The 19,525-nt window shown below is 48.9% G+C and overlaps 1 protein-coding gene and 1 long non-coding RNA gene across 2 annotated transcripts in view; one reads left to right on the top strand and one right to left on the bottom strand.

Moving 5' to 3' along the window:
- PDE4B (phosphodiesterase 4B) overlaps positions 1–1,707 on the bottom strand; it is a 217,944-nt gene extending 216,237 nt beyond the window's left edge. The window contains exon 1 of the mRNA XM_042804716.1: positions 1,455–1,707. The gene's annotated coding sequence lies outside the window, so the exon portion shown is untranslated. The remainder of the gene's footprint in view (positions 1–1,454) is intronic.
- A 167-nt stretch (positions 1,708–1,874) lies between these two features.
- LOC116965490 lies at positions 1,875–19,455 on the top strand. Its single transcript, XR_004409395.2, has 5 exons — positions 1,875–2,230; positions 2,703–2,750; positions 4,998–6,423; positions 15,824–15,942; positions 18,438–19,455. It is a non-coding gene; the product is annotated as an uncharacterized LOC116965490 (long non-coding RNA).
- Positions 19,456–19,525: the final 70 nt, after the last annotated feature.

Genomic DNA, 19,525 nt, shown 5'->3' with positions numbered 1-19,525 from the left:
TAGCGAGGGATGCGGCAAACAAGCATCCCTCTCAAAGTGGTATAAAAAGTTCTCTGTTTCACTAGATTTAAAACGTGCAATTATTCAGCTTATTGACAGCTGCTTCCTCTGGACACTAGAATTTCAGAGGAAAAAAATAAAATGCATTGTACGAATTCTGCTGTTAAGATAACTTACAAATCTACCAGGAATTCTCTCTTCAGTGTAGGTGACCTCTCGAGATATTCCCTATAGTGGCAGACGCTGAGCACCACACTAAATAACTCCTTGCCTCCGTGGCTACGTTCAGCCCCGAGAGATCTACAGTAAATAGCTCGGTGTGTATCAGAGCCAATTTATCAACCCTCAACCTTCACGCAAGGAGGAGAAAGGAGCACCCCTCTCTGCTCTCCCGCGTGGCACCCCGTGGGCTTCCAGGCAGCCGTTGCCTCGGAGCTGATGTGGAGCTACGCAGAGGAAACACACAACTTCCAGATCCTCTCTAAACTCACAACTCCCACCAGGCACCGAACTGAGAAAAGGAGAATCAGAAAAAACAAACTGACTCAAACCACATGCTAGCGAACATGATGCATAGCTGTAAAGCCTGGAAGAGAGAATGCCACAGGGAAATTAATGTTGGGAGGGCTGACCCGACAAGAAGTTACCAGGGGCCAAGGCTGCAGAGCACTTTGGAGGTACAGCCGACATCTGAGCCGTTTGCGAGGCGAAGGTTTGGCACGGCACCCCTCGACCCACAGCCACCAGTACCGTGCCGGGCCAACGCCAGTCCCGGGCATATCTTTAAACGAAACGCGACGCCGCGACAAGGCATCCTGAAGAGGTCCAAAATAAAATGAGCGATTCCAACAGAAATTTGGAATAAAGGTGAGAAAATTATATGTATTATAAATAAATAGATAGATAGATAGATAGATAGATAGATAGATAGATAGATAGATAGATAGATAGATAGATAGATAAATAAAACCACCCCACCCCACAATTAAAGCGCATCTTAACTCTTTGGAAAACCACAACCCCTTTTTTTTAAAACAAAACAAAACACAAACAAACTATCGGTTCTTAATTCCATGGGATTCAATATGACAAAACTTATCGAAACCACCGAAACAACCCACAAGTGACTAAGATATTTTCCTCGCTCAAACACACACACACCCACCCCCCGCACGCAGGTGGCGATGCCGAGCACCCGGGCACGGAACGGGTCCCGGCCCCCCGGGGACACCCCCCCCCCGCCTAACCCCGGGCACGGAACGGGTCCTGGCCCCCCTGGGACCCCCACCCTGACTAATCCCGGGCTCAAAACGGGTCCCAGCCCTCCGGGGACCCCGGCACCCCCGGGCAGGGCGGCGAAGGGATCCCCGGGGGGGCGGCGGCCCCCGCCCCGGGGTGGGTGCTGACAGGGACCCGGCCCGGAGAGGCGGGAAGGCAGCCGGGGGAGCTCTTACCTTCGCCGGCAGCCCGGCGTGGTCTCCGGCGGCAACGGCGGGGCTCTGCTGCTTTCCCCACAGATTCCCCGCCAGCCCCTCAGGGCTCCATGGCTGCGCCGCTCTTCCTCAGCCGGTTGCCGGTAATGGCAGCGGGGCGTTAGCGGGGAGCAAGCGGCGGTTTAAGCTATCGCGGGGGGGGGGGGGGGAGGACACACACCACTCCACCTGCCGGGGCTGCGCCGGCGGCTGAGCTGAGCTCGGCTGCGCCCCGCTCCCCTCTCCCCGCGGTGCCGGGCGGGAAGCGGGGCGGGATCGCCTCAGCGTCCCGCTTCCCGCCCGCCGCGGCGGGGGCGGTGTGAGGGGGCGAGCGGCGGCGGTTGGCGGGGCCGGCCCTTGAGGCGGGCGGGGAGCGGCGGCCGGTCAGACCCGCAGCGACCGCGGGGGGGGGGGGGGGGGGGGGCGGGTAGCGGCCCCTCCGGAGCCTTCGGCCCGGCCCTCTGCGGGAGCCCAGGCCCAGCACGGCCCGCCGCGGAAGGCGGGAAGGTTGTCCCCTCAGCCCCTCCGGGCCTCGCTAGCCGCGTTTGGCCAACAACCCTGTGGGATGAAGGTGAGCTCTGAGGGAAGAATCTGCTGCAGTTTGCCCGGGAACGAAGCAGAAAGCCGATTTATGGTTACCGCCGCACCCGCAGGGGGAGGAAGCAGCTCGCAACTCGCCTCAGGAAACGTTGCCTGAGGCGCGGAGCGGAGCCTGCCCCAGCACGGCCGTGGCAGAGGAACCACCGCTCCCCTGGAAGGTACGCACCGCCCTACACGCGTGGAAAGCCACGCCGGCAAACAAGCAGCTGCTTGTCTTAAAGCCTTGGCGATGGCAAAACGCCTCACGTCTGTCTGCTAAAGCCGCTGGCTGGTCACACCACCCCCAAACGCCCATGATGTGGAAGATAAGGATAACTCATTTTATACGGTTCCTTTACAGTAGGAATTTGTCTTTGATCCTAACAGTGATGCAAGATCTTTGGGTGTTTGATGTCTTTTATCAAAGGTCAAGTTTCTGAAGTACTGATGCGAAGCACTTAGTTCACATTTTAAGAGAGGAAGTTTCTAGTCTTCACTGTTGAGGAGCAGTATTTCAAAGGCTTAAAGAACCCCTTCCGACTCCCCAAACCTCAGACTACAAAAGTAAAATGTATTCATTATAAAACCTTTTGAATTAAGAGTTAAACTTGCTATTTGTGGATGACACACAGACCCTTGATTTTTTTCCAGGAATTGATGACTACATCGTCTGAAAACTGAACAGAAGGCTGCTATGTTGTAAGTCTTGCTCAAGTACCATCACATAGCGTCATATCCCACAGACCCACAGTACAGACCATACCCAATCTTGATAAACCAGTCTTTATGCAGGGCAGTGTAAAAGAACACTATTGAATGAAAGTTTTGTACCACAGAAAGAGGAAAAAAGATTGTCTGCATAGCTGTTTGGTTGCATTGTGGTAAAACTAAGAGTTAATAACTGCTTGATGGATTTTTGTAATATACAGAAGTTGCTTTTTAGCATACACAAAATTTCAAACTAAGTAACAACAAAAGTTCAATTTTCCCCTGCCCCCTCAAATAAGGACAAAATTATTTCTGTACATGTGGAGTAAAACAAATGTAAGACTGCTAACAGTGGTAATTCAAATGATGATTTTTGGGTACATACTGTATTTCCTTCATTACTTCATATTGCAAACAAGGGTGCAGAGGAAAGGCAATCTACAGGAATACCTGATGCTACAGCACCAGAATTTTTAAAGAAACTGAAAACCATTTCTGTAGGATGTTTGGAACCATTATAACTTAACACCTCATCCTTTCCTTCGCCAATAAAATACGGCTATTAGGCATTTACTAGCCTATTCAGTCTGAAGGCCCCAAAAAAGGAAGATTTGCACCACTGTATTAAACAACCCTTCCCGATGTTGTGGTTGGATGTGGAACTAAGGATGCTTATGTTTGGCCACAGGAGCTGAATTTTGTTATCGCACACAAAAGCGAGATGCCAGAGGCTGGGGCAACAGGGACTCCAGATGGGTTTTGGCAGAAAGAGGAGCTATCACCTTGCGGAGCAGCCAGCTAGGCTCTTGCCCCATGACCACCTCCAGTTCCTGCAGAGGAAGGCCACTGGTGCCATATGGCTTTATTAAGCAGCTGTCCAGGGATAGTTCACCCCCGTGCAAAGCACCGGTGGCCCAAGCAGGCCGTGTGGCAGCGCGTGCAGGGGCCCTGCTTGAGACAGAGCAGCGAGCCCTGGTCAGGATGGCACTGGAGGGCTGAGAAAGTGCTGGGGTGGCTTGCAGCCCCATACCACCCCCCATACAGATGGGCACGTACCTGCCTGCTCCGATACACAGGCTGTCCCTGCCCCAAGCCTCACCCTCAGGTAGAGAACACCTCCATTTTTGTCATGGGAAGGATGTGCTTTTGGGAAAGAATAAGGTGCACAGGTCCCAGTTTCTTCCAAAAGAGGCAAGCTAGACCAGCACCGATCTGGTCTGATCTTCTGCACTTCACAGGCCATTAGGTTTCACCAGTATCCTCCTGCTCAGTGTTGAGTATTTGACTAAAGCTTGTCTCCCAAAGTCACCCAGCCTGGGTTAAAAGATAGGACAGAGAAGTCACCACTTAGCAGTCTGGTCCTCTGGTTGCTCACTGACAATAAAATAAGCAGTTAACACTCCAAATTTTAACTTGTCTGACTTCCACTTTCAAACTGTGGTTCTTACGCCCTCCCCGACTAAACCAAAAAACTTACAGTGTTTTACATACTAATCAGGTCACTGCTTAATCCACTTTCTGATAAGCCAAGTAGATCAAACTCTTTAAATTCATTATACATGGCATCTTCTTCACTCTTCAAACATTTTAAAATTTTTTTCTAGGCCTCTGAAAACGTGCCAGTACTTTTTATAAAATTTGGGCTGCAAAACCATTTGTAGCAGGAGCAGTGAGTAAGAAGCAAGGTGACTTTACTTCCCCTCCCAGCGTCTGCTGCCTCGATCAGAGAGCCACGTGTAAGAAATCTGATCAGGAGTCTGGGGTGCAAGGGTGCTAAACTTTATGAAACTCTACAGTGAGGTCAGGTTCAGCAACCCTTGCCTAGATTCTAGATTTAATCTCTGTGGTTTAGGTTTAATCAAATCCTTGATTGTTGGGTATGGAGTATTTAAGGGAGCTATCTCTTAACTGTAAGCACTGAACATATATAAGTCATGGCAGAACAGAAAATTTTCAAATTGTTAAAAGAAACCTTTATCTTCTAGACTACAAGGCTGGGAAAATAAAAATCTTGCTCTTAGTCTCCCACAGCCTCCAGGCAGAACATACTATCTTGTAACTCCTTGGCAACAAGAAATATCAGTAATCTTGATTCAGTCAATGATTCCCAAACACTGACGAAGCTCCAAAGCCTAATAACAGAGAGCAGTGCTTCACCCTGATGGGAGGAGGACCTGGTCGTTCCTGCTGCATATCGGCTTGCAGCAGCACACTCAAATGATCCTCCTCTCTTCACAGCTCTCTGGCTTCCTGACGTCCTACTGGAAACTTGAATACTGATAGCAAAGGCTGATACAGGGAAGATGAAATTAAGAAACTCCTTAGAGCTCGTGCTGTGATCGTATCACAGGCTGTGTTATTCTTATCTCCCTCTGCTGAATCTGCCAAGTCAACTTCAAGCAGTCGTCCACGGCATTAAGATATTCCAGTGACCCTGAGCACTCACAATCTGCACCAGGACGGAATACTGAAAGCTGCAAAGCTTACTCTTCTTACACTGCTGTACTAGTATTTACCACATACCATTCAGGAGCACAAATTTTTCATTATCAAGAAGCTCTAAACATAATAAAGGACTTAATGCCCATAAATCTGACTGATATCCCGCCAGCCTCGTGAAAAGGCGTTGAGGGACTTGCACTGACCAGTGCTGTCTGATGAATGCCTTTGTCATTCCCCACAGACGCCTATTTAGCTCTGAAACACGCAGTAGTCGGGCAGATCCTGCAGATTCCCACTCGTGGCACATCAGGTTATCCAGCTACTGTTCACGGCCAAACCACCCTGTTCCTGTGAGAGTCCACAGAGAAGCTGCCTAAAGGCCACCGCAAGCGCGTTTCTCAAGCTAATATTCACAGCTCAGCCCAAATTTAGGCCAAGGCATAGAGATGAAGCAGTTTTACTGGGATTGATGAATTGGGCTCCTCCACTCAGTAGGTAGGAGGGAGGCATCTGTTCTCATTCTCCAGAGTCACTTCATGCTTAAACTTTTAACCCCGGGATCCCACTGCCTTCCGTACAGGAATTGGCAGGGTAATACACCGCAAGGCTTTGAATGCTTTCTGAAGGGGGACATCTGATTTACGTTGTTCCTCCATCACCAGACCTTTCACTTGCAAGTCCTCTACCAGTCAGGGACAGACATCTGATGGGAAACACTCAAGAGCCGGTAACAGAGGGGTGACGCGCAAGTGGCGAGTTCAGGCAGTAACCTGGGAGTATTTTTGGATGCACTGTTGACACTGAGCTCTCAATAGTCTGAGAAATGCTTTTCGTCATCTCGAGGTGACTTCTTACCATGTCTGTCCCATTCTGAGCTATGACTTGACTGCAATTATTTATGTCTTTGTCACTTCTTGGCTGAAGTACAGCAATCCACGGCACTTCAGAAACTCCAGCCAGTATACGGGACACTGCAGACCACCACCTCAGCAGCACCAGTAATCATCCCAGACTCCACTCAAGTTCCCCGTAAAACAAAAATCAAGCGCAGGGTTCTCACCTCCCCAGTCCTCTGTGCTGCAAGCCAAGTGTAGCCAGAAGGCTGCCCAGTAGGATGAAGAGTATTGCTGACACCTTCATCGGTGGAGGGATGGTACAGCTTTGTGGCCCAAAAGGAGAACTGTTTCAGGAACAAATCTGAGGATATGGAATGAATCAAGAAGTAAGTATCATTAAAAAAAAAAAAAAATTGCCAATTATTGCTCCATGTGAAGCGTACATTTCTTGGGCTTTGCTTTCTCTAGGATGGAAAAAAACAGAGCAATGTATATGTAAAAGAAGATGGGGGAAAAGTCCCACTTACCAAAATAGCACACTATTGCATCCATATTTTTTTCCTGAGGAGACTGAGAGGGAAAAAAAAATAACCTGGCAGATGTTACTAATTTCGCTTAATGCACTCGGATACTTTGGCGATAAATGTGATAGGAGAGCTTGTACAGAATAGAATAAATGGCTTCGATGAGGTACTGTCAAAACAGTAAAAAGAAGATATGTTTCTTATTAAAATAGGGAGTAAAAGCAAATGTGTTTTGAATGAGGACGGCTGATATCAGCAATGCTAAAAATAAGGGGAAGAAAAGGAGAACATGGCCCTTGCTCCACTGCCAAAAGAAAAATGAAGATTTTTCTGTCTCTGAGGTGAAATTAATTCCCCAATCTTTTCTTTGCTGGTTAGCTAGTTGGGTTGCAGTGGGAAGGTCATCACTGCCAGGAAGGTTTCCTGGTCCCTGCGGTTCCTACACCCTCCACCACTCCCCCCAACAGGCAGCACAGCCCCAGAATTTCCACTCAGATGACAGTTCACATTCTGTGGTATTTTGCACCGTCTTCTGGGTTTGTTCTTGGTTTGTTCCACCCTTCCCCCTGCAAAACTCCTCTTTCCAGAGAGGATCAGGAGACTTACCAGTACTGCCAACACCAAGCAGAGAAGACAGGCAGTACCTTCCCCCACATCGTCATCTTTCCTCTGTGCCCTCAGTTCATCCAACCCAAATGACTTTGTCATTGTTTCTTCTCTCCCATAAAGGTCTTGGTACCAGAAAAAGGAATTCAGGTGAAAACTGATGGGAGGCTGCAGACCACTAGGAGATTAACAGGACAGTATGGAAATAGGGGAAGGAAACAAATACCCTGAATAATGTAAGAAGTCAATGAATTAATTCATTGGGCAGAATTAATGAATGTTTGTGCTCCCATCTCTGTCTTTCCACTGCAGCTGAAACAGCGGGAGAAGCTCACAGATATCAAATAGGGGGAAATTAAATGGGGTATAACAGATGCTGTCTGTGCTCCTGTGATCAGGCAGTTAAGTTTACCCTGCACGTTTAATACCAGAAGTAGAAGAACTGTTGCTTTTGCTTTCAAGAGCTGCGAGAAGGCAGACTGAGGAAGGAGGAACAAGGTACAGGGCAGGCACTCCATCCCTGCTTACCTTCCTTGTAGTATTATTGGAAACCTATTTGTGAGAAATGCATGAAACAGTTAGCTGTGCTGTGAAGGATGCACTTCCTAGCCCTTCAAAAGTTCATTTGTGAGGCTGTTAACAAGTCTTTTCACTCTCAGGAATGGATGAGAAGACTGCTATTGATTCTCAAACCATTCATGTAAAAAGATAAATACAGCAATCCAGGCAGCCCCCCCCAACCAACAGACTAGCTTCCCTAGAAGAGATCAACTAGCTTCCTGTATGAAAAGGGCAGTAGCTTACTAAACCACAGAAGCTCATTTTATTAATTTTAAAATCCTCTAAAATGCAATGTAGTTTTTAAGCAGAGCCTACTGCTACGCAGCCCTAAAGCAAAGCCAACGATAGTATGCAACCACAGGAATTTCTCATTTATAAACCAGCATGCAGGTATAGCTTGCAGCAGCCAGGAGATGGGAAGCAGTGGTGGCATGAAAAGTTTCATCATAGTCTAAAGCCAATGAGGAGAATTATATGGAAGATTTCTCCTTCTGAAATAAGTTTGAAAACCAGATTGTTCTGCTTAAAGACAACAGCATTCCAGTGTAGAAGTAACATTACAGCACTTCCTGGGATGAGAGGCTGAGGTGGCTCTGACTCCCATTTTTCTCTATCAGCGGGCATCACGGGAATTCTTAGCCCTGGGGCATCACCACAGACGTGAGCTGGGAAGCACTGGCTGCCCTGTAAAATATATATAACAGAGCAGAAGAGAAATATCGGCAGGAAGGCGGATTATTTTGTGCCCTGTTTTGGCAAATCTGGGTGTTTCCATTGATTCAGTTCAAGTTTCGACAGCTTTCATAACAGGCCCAAAAGGTGCCACCTAAACCCCTACCCCTAAGGGATCAGGTATTGGTTTTCGCAGGGAGGAGAGGACAAGGCCATTTCTTTCAGGCAAATTATTGAGAAAGAAAACAGCTTATGTCACTCAGGCAGTGTGCTGCAGCTTCTCCCCAGCCTTGGCTGCGTACACCGATCAGTGCATGCACTTCACTCCTCTTCCTCCCCCTCAGCCACCCAGTATTTATTGACAAGATTGTCAGACACAGAGCTGATTCGGTCGACCGAGCCTTTTATGAATATCTAAATCCCTGAGAGGGTCAAAGTGGAAAGTGGTGGTCAGGGTCACAGCTGACACTCGCAGAGAAACCTGCTGGTGAATAATTCCGACCCTCACAGTGAGGACTCGCTGGCTGGCAGCCTAAAACCCAAGTGTTGCTGCATCCAGCCCGGTTTATAAAACTGTAGGAGGGAGGGCTGATCTGTTGGCTAGATGTTGATGAATTCTGTGAAAAAATAGCCACTAACAATATTTTTCAGCTCTTGCATAACAGCTAAGGCTAGAAGGTCCTTGTATTTTATGAAGGAACCAGCTAAAGTTTCATCTAAAACTGATCTGATCACAAGCAATACAAGTAACAAATACCAGAAATTAAGTCCTGACATTAAAGTTAGCATTCTTTATCTGTTGGGAAATGCTTGATTTTGTAAAGTGACAGCAATACAGCCACTTAGTTCAATTAAACATTAGTATTTTACACGGAATAGGAAAACAGGTTTATTTTGAAACAACTATTAAAGGTTCAACACTACTATGAAACACAGATTTATGGTCATTTATCTTTAACAGATAGTTACAGCCATAAATTTCAATGAAGTTTCAACCCATTCTCTCAGTGGGCCTTTCTCTTCCCACATGGATTGCAGAAAGCCAAAGTGATGATTCTTGCACAACCAATTCTCCATAAAGGAAAATAATGCTTTTGCAAAATATACCTTAAACTTGTTCAACTATCAAAACCCAACTGGACACAGTCCTGGGCCACCTGCCTTAGCTGACCCTGCTTTGAGGAGAGGGGTTGGACTAGACAATCTCCCGAAGTCCTTTCCCACCTCTGTTAGTCTGTGATTCTGTTCACACAGTGGTATTTCTGGCAGGATATTTGCAAATCACCAACTTAAGTTGGATATATGCTCATCCAAATAATCTATTCTGCGTACCATTGCCTTACAGCTGCTTAGGAGAAATCATTTTAAGTATACTTAAAAAAACAAAACAACAACAAAAAACCCCAAACCAGCTACTGCATTTTATGAGATTTGTGCCTGTTTTGTTCTAACATGGACCTTACCATTCCTCCAGGCAGAACTTCCAAGCCCCCATCTCGATGTTCTGGGGGAGACACAGCCCAGTGATTGCTTGGCAGATCTATAGTGATGAGACAGGCCACAGGCTGGGCTCAGCAAGGTCCCGGTCCCAGGGTGATGGAGCCCCAAACAAGTGCTCCTCCAGCACAGCCCAGCTGGGGACTGAGGCCCAGGGCTCAGTTTAGACCCACCCTGGGCAGGGGTGTGGGTAGAGGCCTCAGGTGAGGCTGGTCAGGGTCTTCCTTTCCACTCCTCACACGTGCCTGTGCCTTACAAAGGGATTTTGCTTTCTTTTGCTACCAGGAAAACCAAGTGCCATAAGCACGAGGCTACGAGGAAAAACAAGTCTCATAAGCATGAGGCATGTACTGCAGTCTCATCCCATCTTTCGTACTGCTACACATCATGAAACAGGCAATTTTCCTGCAGACTTTGGCCTCCCTTTTCTGGTCTTGGTCTGCAAGTCTGAGCCTAGACAAATGTCTGTGAGCTGACCTGTGACACTTTGTCTTGGAAGTCCAGAAGGTGTCTAGATGACGGGTCCCTACCACTTCACACTCCTTTCCTTCAGCTCTTGATGTGTTTTGATCAGCCCTGAAGAACGGGTGGCTCCAAACTGCCTGTTAAGGGCTACAGTTACATTTGGACATTGCAGGGTTTTTCCTGAGAGAAAATCAGCAGCAGGATGAACGTGTCCCCTTATGCTGGCTATTAGCGCTCCCACGCTCCTCACCCCTTTCTCCAGTTGTTCATCCCGACCGATGGCATCATTCCCCTTAGAAATCATGGCCTTTTGATGATTTGAGCCAACCTTCTGCTTTTCCTCTTCCAGGTCACTATACTTCATAAAGAGGGCACGGAACAGTTGTAGCTCTCTGCTGCAACCCGTGTCCCCTGGCTTGCTCAGTGCTGTGTGCTGTGCCAGCACCCATTACTATCACCCACCGTTCTCTACCAGGTGGGGTTTTTTCACTCCTTTTCTGCAGCTCACGTGCACACACACACACACGCACACAAACTCACAAACCCAGAGCACAGCCCAGGTGACCTGCGTTTCATGCCCAACCAGCTGAAGCCCTCGGTAACCCCCAGCCACCGGCAGAAGGTCTGCGTGGACGCGCGGTGTTTGCACAGCGGCGGCAACCGTCGCAGCTCAACCCTCTTCTCCCGGGAGGCTGCTCCGGGTCAGCACAGCCAGCGAGCCTGCACCAGTGCTCCTGGGCTGTCGGCAGCGGCGTGATCTGTGGGGTTGATCAGGTAAATGCACGGGGAGGTCATTTTTCTCCATGTAGAGGCTTACAAGGACAAAGTCTTATTTAGCTTTCTTGTTTGCATCTAGGTTGTTCACTAGATTTAGAAAATCACGTCCAAAAAGTGTGTCTAATTCAGTCAGGGTACAGCTCCACTAACATAACCAATTTTACAAAACAATTCGTTTACTAGGCTCAGCTAATTAACATCGGCTATCTAAAAACATACCAAAGCAGTAGCCATTTAGACTTTAGACCCTAATCCTGTGAATTTTTTTTTTTGCGTGTGAAAAAAGATCTCAGATTGTCAAGAAAATTTCCACTGTCTTTCACACATTACATTTTGCCTACAAAAAAAAAAAAAAAGGCAAATTTTTAAAACAACAAGAAAACCTGCTATGTTTTAACCTGACAATAACCTATCCAACAAAAAAGAAAGTAGAGGAAATCAAGATTGAATAAACAACAGCTGTTGAGCAATGAACATCAGCCAAATCTCTGATCACTTTAATGGCAGGCAAGACAAGATGCAGGTTGGGACCCTAGCGGTGTGTATTAAACTCAATTCTAATGATTTGTTTTGCTAACCTACGTGGCAGCAGTGGAAATCTTTGCTTTCGGAAGACCCCCTGTATTCTCCTGCAGATTCAGCGGCAGCAGAGTGGAGTGCTAAATACGGGGCCAGCTGCTTTAGGTCTGCTGGTGATGGAGGAAGCAGGACGGAGGGTTTTAGCAGTGGAGGCTGCAGGTGCATGGTCAGCTTAGCAAATGTGCGGCAAAAATCTGTTCTCCCAAACTCACGCTGTCTGCATCATCATCAAAGCAGGATTTTTCCTTCCTTTGCTGACGGCAGCCGGGCGGGCTGTGAGGAGCTCGATTCTTGCTGGCATTTGGCCCTTCTCAGCTGCCTCAGACCCTGACACTCGCCCGGCTTGTGTTTCTGGGCGCTGTCACCCCTTCACGGTTCTGGGCAGCACCGTGAAGGTGTCGCAAAGCAGCACTTGCATTGAAATATAACTTCAGATACGCTGAATTTAGATCTCTGCAAAAGCTGGTGCAGTTTTAACCTCGCTAATGCAACCATGTAGCAGCGGCTGCTTCAGCTAGATAGCTCCAAGTGGTTTAGAGGGCAATCTGTTAAAACCCCAGATAGGAAATTGGATGTTAGTCATTGTTGAGTGATAAGGACAGGGCTCCTAATTCAACACCTATTTTCATATCCAACTAATCGGAAAAAGAGCAAAAGGGACCCATAGTTAAGACGAGAAGCAAATAAAATGTGGTCTGTGTTTTCAAAGTGCATTTCCAAACCCTGTGAATTGAAAACAAAAAGAAACCCAGCAAACATCCTTCATATTAGATAGAGTTGGAGGAAGAAATCTCTTTGTGGCCATCTCCCCTCCTGCTCCAGGCAGAAGAAATTGTCAGGGCATGCGGGAGGGGAGCTCGGGCCACAGGGCCCCTTCCTGTCCCGAGCTGAGGGGCGAGCCGCTCCCCGCTTAGCTGGGAGCAGCGGCTGCACAGCTCTGCAGCTGGTGTTTGCATGACCACACAACGGAAAGCAGAGGGATGGCAAGCTGTTCTAGCAAAACAGCATCAGGTCTCTGCAACTCGCTTTTGACATTAGGCAGGCAGAAGACTAAATAATTATTTCACTGCCAGGCTCTTCTGGCCCAGATCTTTAATCATCATCTGAAGCTTGAAATAAGTCTCTGAGTGTTTCTTCCCAGCACAAGTTCCAGCCTGCGCTGTGTCTCCTGCCCACCTAGTCTCCCGGCATTGCCTTGCCAGCTTTGATTTGGGAGCATTAACAGCGAGTCTGTTCCTTGGCTTTCCCATCACATCCACTCTTCCTCACAAAGTGACACAGCTGACAAGCTGTTGGTTTCAATATTGAAATGAGTTTCTCTGCTGAGAAGCAGCTTTGTAAAAGTAGCACCAGAAAGTTTTGCCCTCGTTACCTGTCCTGAATGCTGTGCTCAGGTGTAAAGGCATAAATGGAGGTTTTAAAAGTAACTTTCGGGCGATAGGAAATGAGCTTCATTTGCATTCAGAAAGGACCCAGCTAGGACTATGCAAAGAGGCGCTGCGCATTGCTGGGGGGAAGAAAGGCAAGACAAGACACTCTAATTACAGCTGAAATACGGAGGTGTGCACTGCCATGACCTTTATCATAGCCAGGCCCCACTCACCCCAGAGACCTCGCTGTCTGCCGCTTTTCATCAACATTAAAAGCCCCCCAGGATCTCCTTTCCTCCACCTCTCTTCATCATTTGTTTTGCCATTCATTCCCTAGCAGCAGGACACTGCATTATTTCATAAGCCATCAAGACTGATTTTCAGATCTCCTAGCGAGAGTTTCTCAGTGCCTTTCCCTGCGTTGCTGATGACAGCTCTTGCATAAGAAGCTCCTGATGGGTAGTAATTAATTAGAGTCTAACACAGACAATTCACTTTTCTTTTGTTTAGCATAATTACTGAACAGAAAGACACCTGCCAAAACCAAGCGGTCTTCCTTCCTTCCATCCATCCCTCCATCCCTCCATCCATCCCTCCATCCATCCCTCCATCCATCCCTCCATCCATCCCTCCATCCATCCCTCCATCCCTCCATCCATCCCTCCATCCATCCCTCCATCCATCCCTCCATCCCTCCATCCATCCCTCCATCCATCCCTCCATCCATCCCTCCATCCATCCATCCCTCCATCCCTCCATCCATCCCTCCATCCATCCCTCCATCCATCCCTCCATCCATCCCTCCATCCATCCCTCCATCCCTCCATCCATCCCTCCATCCATCCCTCCATCCATCCCTCCATCCATCCATCCATCCATCCCTCCATCCATCCATCCATCCCTCCATCCATCCATCCCTCCATCCATCCCCCCATCCCTCCCTCCATCCATCCCCCCATTCATCCCTCCATCCATCCACACGGGTGCTGTGTATTTCCAGTTTGGCTCTTCTTGAAAGGAAATTATTTTTGTGGGGCCTTTTGGTCTTCCCGGGGCCGCGTGCCAGCAGCGCAGCGCTCCGCTGGGAGAGCCACAGTGCTGCCACCGCGTCTTTGTCAGCAGCAGCATCTGGCCACCGGCTCAGCTGCTGAAATCTCAGCCGTTTATTGTTGCGCGTCGGAAAAATCTGTACGCACACCAGGGCCTATGGATTTCATTCCAACCTTGACAAAATTAACTCCTGGTGCTTTCCCAGCAGAAGGAAGACTGGAGGAATGGGGTCCTTCCAATTATGGAATTTAAATTACTTTTTTCTGCACTAGGGAACACATAAACTGGAATACCCACATAGATATTCCGGTTTGGGTCTGGGTAACTATTTGAAGTGTGTATTGCTCACTTCTGTATTTTTAAATCACCTCCCTTGGCCCTTTGAACGCAGCCCAGGGTGCTGGGGGACTTCCTTGCCCCTGGAGCACATGGCTGGCTTGTGGGCAATGGGGTGTCCACCAGGACCCCCAGACCCTTTTCCACTTTCCAGCCAGTTAGCACCCAGCCTGTACTGGTGCTTGCGCTGGGCAGGCGATTCCTCCCCAGGGCAGGACTTTTGTGTTTTTCTTTGTTGAACTTCATGAGGTTCCTGTCATTTCTCCAGGTGCGTCGGGCACTCCTCCACCCGAGCGCGCGTCCGGTGGGAGACCTGGCTGGACAAGGAGCTGCTCAGCTCTTGCAGGGAGAAATGGGGTCACTCTTGCCCTGCGCAGATTTGGGGGGCCAGTAGCTCACTGACAGGCTAAAGGCTCTTGAAATGTCCTGCAAAGCTGGCAATTTTATTACATAAAAGTAGTTCTGTGTTACTATGAAACACTGACTGAGTCGGCACACTGAGGTTTAACCGAGCAGAACGAATCTCGCCGGTAGCAGCAATAGAAAGTCAGACCCTGCGTCTCAGAGAGACACAGGGATGCTCATTGTGGGGGGTCTCCTCTCCCCCAGCCAGCAGTGACCTACGAAAAAGAGAGCAAGTTTTTTTTTTGGGGGGGGGGGGTTGGCTGGTATAGCGGAGCGGCTGGAGGCACGCAGGGGCCTGTTCTTCTCTGCCACCCGGCCACCAGCTCCCTCTGTGTGGAGCGGCGTTGTGTCCCACGGGCTGGATCCTCTGCCTCCTCCGCGGGGGGAGGTGAGGGTGACGTGCAGCCTCCCAGCAAAGAGGAGGTGAGGAAATTAAGTACAACTTCTGTGCAAAAAGGAGAGATGGAAATAGCTGTTTGTACTCGGCAGCTCGGCCCCAGCTGGTCAATCTGCTGAACTTGCCACGGGATGGAAACCACCAAATTTCACCTGCAGGTCTTCTAAATACAAACTGCAGAAAGGAAGAAGGCAGTGCACTTCCAGAGTTAGCACCTGTTACCCCCCGTAAAGGCAAGACAGACTCCAAAAGCCATCGTGCTCTGGCCATACCCTGTCATGCTGCGACCTCCCTGCACTTGTCAGTAGGGATAAGTGATGTCAGTGGTAGTTTATTGCAGTAAAACTAGAATAAAGTAGGATAATGAAACCAACCGTTATATTTGTGTAGAATATTATTACTCACAATATTCAAATAACTATAAAAACACACTCCCAAAGTGCATGAAGTTGTACTATTTATTACGGACAACCTCAGAATACATTGGATTGAAATCTCCCCAAATTAATACTCCTCCTTGATATTTATTTTTTATTTTTTTTTACAGAGACACACATCCAAGGAGCGTGTCCCATCTCCTCCTGTCCCCCCATCCCCACCGACCCAGCAGCACAGTCCCTCGGCAGGACCAGCCCCGCTCCCCTGCGGCCGGCGGTGAAGGTTTTGGTAAGCACGGCCGGTGGGCGAGGGCAGGGACCCGCGAGGCTCTGGGCAGCACCACTTTTATTCAGAGACATGAGAAAAACACGAGACCTGCCCCCCCTGCAGCAGAGACAGCCCGTGGGTGCGAGTGCCCCAGGGGGACACTGTCCCTCTCGCGGGAGCGCAACAGATGTTGGGGAGACAGCGGCTGTAAAAGAAATATTTGAAAAGGTAATTTTGCCTTTCTGTGCTTATTTAAAGGGAAAAAAAAAAAAAACAAACAAAAAAAAAAAAAAAACCAAACCAACCTAACCCACAACAAACTAGCTATGAATTTCTTAGGAAAGAACAATTTTCAGTATTTTAGTGCTTGTCGCCACCGGTCCCTCTTCCCCTCCAGCTGCAAATCTGCAGGTCGGCGAGGGGACAAACACACACCCAGGGGCTTGTAAAGTAAAATAATAATGTAACGGCAGAGCGAGGGGGCGACTCCCAGCGCTGCCTTTGTCAGCTTGCTCCAAATAACACGGACACCTTGCAGCGTCTCCTCATGGGTGAGTATTTCACTCAAAGCAGGGAAGAGAATGCCCAAACGGCACGAAGGAAGGAGGGGTCTGAGCAGGGAGAAGGGCATGAAATCCACTCCTTCTGCCAGTTAGTCCCGCGGACGCGGGAGGCCCAGGTGTGTGTGCAACAAGGGAGCCAGATCATCAATTCGTGGGCTCATTTTGGTTGGAAAAGACCCTTCAGAGCACCGAGCCTGGCAAATGGGGACACCGGCCCCCCATTCCTCAGAGCTTGGCCTTGCCTGCACCCTTCAAGAGCCAGCTGAGGGAAATCTTCTCTATTATACAGCGACCCCGGTGTCTTCAAGGTCCCATTCCAGTAAAATGCTAAGTGAAACTCTAAAGATTTTTCCCCAATTAAAAAAAAAAAAAAAACAAAACAACACATCCATGATGGAATTCATCAGTGGGAAATCCCAGGGGGTGGGACTGGCTCTCGCGGACTGCTGGCTCCCACGCCAGGCAAAGGCTGGCTACAACAGGCAAACGCTAACATCAACAATAAACAGTTTATTCACAAAAATAATTACAATGTTACTATGACACCGTTAAAATGTGGTGTTTCGAGTTACACGCTCATCAGCGGGAAATAATTACCGTAACTGCTCCGGAAGTGAAAGCCACGTACAGAAAAGAAATTAGTTCCCAGTTTATGCAAGGGGAAAAGAAAAACCCAAACCCCCATTTCACTGCAACCTTTCAAACCCAGGGCTGGCTGCACAGGCTCAGAGACAGACTAACAATCTACACACGTACAAAATATAAACCCCAGTTTCTTGCCGCTTCAAACATCAAGTGCAGGTTTGTTTCTATGTTTTTTAAAAAAGGGGGGATTTAACTGTAGCTGCAAGTGACAGGTAAAATGGATGATGATGCATTTGATTAATTTTCAGAAATAAATGAGCTATGCTCCTGAATGCTCTTCAAAGTTAATTTGCAAGAGCGTAATGTGAGGGCTTAATATGTTCTTTGGAAGCTGCACATGGTTCCTCCGAATTGCTTGTTCAGTTTGAATAGTCCAAATTGAAAGGGCCTTTTCCAGTGGGTATGAAGCCATGGAAAAAAAAAAACAAAAAAACAAAACAAAAACAACACAAAAACAAAACAAACCCTCTCCCTCCCACGCCGACCACGGCCTGACCCTCTTCCCTACTTTCTCCCCTTTTCTTGGCAGCGACTTCCCAGGTCTCTTGCCAAGACGGGGCCGGAGCCTGGGAGAGGCACCAAGCGTGGGCTCCTGGCTCTGTTCCATTTCCAACAGCCTCGTGTACACAACTCCCAGTACAAACCACTCCCCCCAGTCCCTTGCTCCCTGGCCCTCGGCGCCCGCTGCCTCCCCGGGCGGTCAGTCCCAGGGGGGCAGGAGCTCCTTATTCTGGCTACGACACTCCAGCTGCCAGCACAGAGTTTTTCTGCTCTGGTAACTTTAATTCTAAAGGTGTATTTTAAATTCTCCAAGAAATGTTCCTGAAAGGGGGGGTCGTGCTTGCAGATATAATTACTGTACAGCATTTAAAGTTCCCATGCACTTAATAAAATCTTAAAAATCAACGCTCAAACCCGGGACAGGTGCAAGCAAAGCTCCGCTGCTGCGGGAGGAGCGTGTCCCCAGCGACCCGGCGCCCACTGCGCCAGACACGAAGCCCCCCGAGAGAAGGCAGGAGGGCTGGCTGGTTTCTGGGGGGAAAAAACCCTCAAAAGGCCTTTGCCCAGGCACCCTACCTGCCCGTCTTTGTCTCACCCAGGAATAAGAGATTTTGCTCCTGCGTAAAACACGTCTACCGGCTGCCCTGCAAAAGGAGACGACCACTGTAAACACAGCCGGTTATCTAACGGCACGGGAAGCGTTGTGCTTGGTTAAGCAAATTGACCTGAAGTTGAGGGAATAATAAAAATATAACGGTGAGGAAAAAAGGTGGGAGCTGACCCCAATCTCAATGTCCTCTCCCAAAGGCAGACGCTGCCGGCGCTGGAACCGTAAGCGGAGAGCGGGGCAGAGGCAGGCGGCAGCGGATGGCGGGCTCAGGGCAGGCGGGTTTTGGCTTCGTATGAGAGCAAAGAAAACTGCAAACCAGGACAACGTCCTTCCGAGATGGATGGAAACGCCTGACGGAGCCAGCGCTAGGAAAGGCGTCTGGAATAAACCCGTACAGCCGTGCCCGGCCCTGCGTTCACCTGCACCATCAGAAACTTGGGGCCTAGAGACAGGGCGGGGAGGTTGCTTCAGAGAAGGCACGCCTACACTAAGGCATTAAACTGCTTGATTCTACAGTAATTATACATAAAATCTTTGAAGCAGCTAATATTTCCATATTTCTTACCTTCACAGCAGGGATTTCTGTAACTACATCAATTAGTTTTTCCAAGGAGCAGCCACTTGCTCTGGCCAGTAGGAAAAAAAACCACCATCGGGGTTGCAGAGGCGCCCGGGACAGGCTGGACCCCCGAGGGTGGCAATGTCTGGGTGACCACCTTTCCATCGAGGGAAGACACCCCGCATTTCTTTTTTAACACAGCAACGCCGAGGCAGGAGTCACAGCAAGTCCAAGCTGCAAACGCGCGCTGAAAATCAACGGGAGCTTTTAATTTCTCAAGCAAGACGATCTTCAAGCGCAATTACAACATTTTTCCGGAGACGCTGTAATTAAAGGAATCCGAACCTCGTGATGAATTAAGTTTATTATTCCAGCCTACGGCGAACTGCGCCGCCCTTTTCGCTTCCCGGCAGCAGGAAGTTTGAGCGGGGGGTTGCGCTGCAGGTACCTTCGGACTCGAGGGGATGGTGGAGCTGGGGGACAAACCAGCGGGAGAGGCAGAATCCGACAGCCGAGTCCTTCCCGGGGCACCCTTAGGAGGTTGTGCCACATCAAGTTCACGTACCAGCAGGAGGGAATTTCTTTTTTTCCCGATGGATTCCAAGTCGCACGGTCACGTGTGTGCTCATCGCAGCGTTACTCCTGGAACTCCACAGGAACCTTCCGCCGCGTCCCCGCAGCCCCCAGTCACTTTTTCAAGCAACAAGGAGTTTTGGATACTTACAC

This window comes from Tyto alba, unplaced genomic scaffold, assembly GCF_018691265.1.
Source record: "Tyto alba isolate M040663 unplaced genomic scaffold, T.alba_DEE_v4.0 Super-Scaffold_1000006, whole genome shotgun sequence".
Lineage (NCBI taxonomy): Eukaryota > Metazoa > Chordata > Aves > Strigiformes > Tytonidae > Tyto > Tyto alba.
The sequence above is the reverse complement of the archived record's forward strand: the minus strand, read 5'-3'. Positions and strand labels throughout refer to the sequence as shown.